At 42.5% G+C, this 2,500-nt stretch overlaps 1 protein-coding gene across 1 annotated transcript in view; it reads left to right on the plus strand.

Moving 5' to 3' along the window:
- LOC143301766 (uncharacterized) overlaps positions 1-2,500 on the plus strand; it is a 13,000-nt gene that overhangs the window by 6,353 nt on the left and 4,147 nt on the right. The gene's annotated exons all lie outside the window — the stretch shown is intronic.

Genomic DNA, 2,500 nt, shown 5'->3' on the forward strand with positions numbered 1-2,500 from the left:
CCACAACAGCCACAACAGCCACGATATAACAGCCATGATATAACAGCCACAACAGCCACGATATAACAGCCACAACAGCCACGATATAACAGCCACGATATAACAGCCACAACAGCCACGATATAACAGCCACAACAGCCACGATATAACAGCCACAACAGCCACGATATAACAGCCACAACAGCCACGATATAACAGCCACAACAGCCACGATATAACAGCCACAACAGCCACGATATAACAGCCACAACAGCCACGATATAACAGCCACAACAGCCACGATATAACAGCCACAACAGCCACGATATAACAGCCACAACAGCCACGGTATAACAGCCACGATATAACAGCCACAACAGCCACGATATAACAGCCATGGTATAACAGCCACAACAGCCACGATATAACAGCCATGGTATAACAGCCACAACAGCCACGATATAACAGCCATGGTATAACAGCCACAACAGCCACGATATAACAGCCACAACAGCCATAACAGCCACAACAGCCACGATATAACAGCCACAACAGCCATAACAGCCACAACTGCCACAATATAACAGCCACAACAGCCACGATATAACAGCCACGATATAACAGCCATGATATAACAACCACGATATAACAGCCACAACAGCCATAACAGCCACAACAGCCACGATATAACAGCCACAACAGCCATAACAGCCACAACAGCCACGATATAACAGCCACAACAGCCATGATATAACAGCCACAACAGCCACGATATAACAGCCACAACAGCCATGATATAACAGCCACAACAGCCACGATATAACAGCCACAACAGCCACGATATAACAGCCACGATATAACAGCCACAACAGCCACGATATAACAGCCACGATATAACAGCCACAACAGCCACGATATAACAGCCACAACAGCCACGATATAACAGCCACGATATAACAGCCACAACAGCCACGATATAACAGCCACGATATAACAGCCACAACAGCCACGATATAACAGCCACGATATAACAGCCACGATATAACAGCCACAACAGCCACGATATAACAGCCACGATATAACAGCCATGATATAACAGCCACAACAGCCACGATATAACAGCCACAACAGCCACGATATAACAGCCACGATATAACAGCCACGATATAACAGCCACAACAGCCACGATATAACAGCCACGATATAACAGCCACGATATAACAGCCACGATATAACAGCCACAACAGCCACGATATAACAGCCACGATATAACAGCCACGACAACCACGAATGAGCACAAGCATAAGCATCTAAGCTTGTTTTGTCTTTTCTTGCATATGTACATCTTGTGTACTGTTGAAAACAATTAAATATGTCAAAAAACTAAAGTTTATAAAAACCTTTTGGGTGGTAGTTGAATCCTCTTTGTTTTGACACGACGTTTCGGACCATAGGCCCGTTGTCAAGTGAAGAGAAGAGGACAGTGTGAATAGGAAAGCCTATGTGAGGAAAGGGTGATGACATCTCACTACTTTCTGTTTTGATGGGCCATGCACACTAAACACTTGCTGATCACCATTCAGTGGAATACATGCTCACTCACACGCACACACCCACACACACACACACACACACACACACACACACACAAACAAAACAAAAAAATTGCATACACATATATATATTGCTTCTATATAAACCAAATGGAAAAAAAAAATGTTAAAAAAGCTTGTCGCTATTATTTTGTCTTTGCTTGTAATAAATAGTAAACCATGTGTACTGTTGAAAGCAATTAAAGATAATCAAACCAACTGAATAAAAACATGTTTGAAAAAAAAAAAAAGAAAAAGGAGAAGAATTATCATCATTCCAGGAACCAGCTGGAAAGAGAGGACACGCGGGTTGTGTTAACCATCCTGGTGGGCTTGTGCTGTCATTGCTTGTATTGTAATCATGTATACTGTTGAAAATAATTCAAGATAATCAAACCAACTGAATAAAATACATGTTTGAAAAAAACAAACAAAAAAAAAACAAACACCAAAAGCACACACACACACACACACACACACACACACACACAAAACAAGAATAATGACCATATCTCACACCGAATAAAGTACAAGATCAGCACTCTATGTTATAGATGTATTCACAAAACTGCCCCTTCCTATCTCTGCGGCTGCCTTCACCTCTACACTCCATCTCGCTCACTACGATCGGCTTCGGATCCACTCTTTTTACGCATACCCAGATTCAAACACTTAACTGTTGGCCGCCGTTCTTTCTCTGTTTCTGGACCTTGCGATTAGAATGAACTTCCTCTTTCGCTTCGTCAAGTCTCCACACTCAGCTCTTTCAAGTCTGGCCTTAAAACCCACCTCTTCCCAAAATAGCCTCCCTTGCCTACCTCTTCCTTGTCTTTAGTTTCTACAGTTTTAGAATTATGCGTGCGTGTGAATGACTGGTGTGAAAGTGCTTTGATTTGTCTCTGCACAAGATTCAGCGCTATATAAATACC

The sequence above is a fragment of the Babylonia areolata genome, chromosome 28 (genome assembly GCF_041734735.1).
Source record: "Babylonia areolata isolate BAREFJ2019XMU chromosome 28, ASM4173473v1, whole genome shotgun sequence".
In the NCBI taxonomy this organism is placed as follows: Eukaryota; Metazoa; Mollusca; class Gastropoda; order Neogastropoda; family Buccinidae; genus Babylonia; species Babylonia areolata.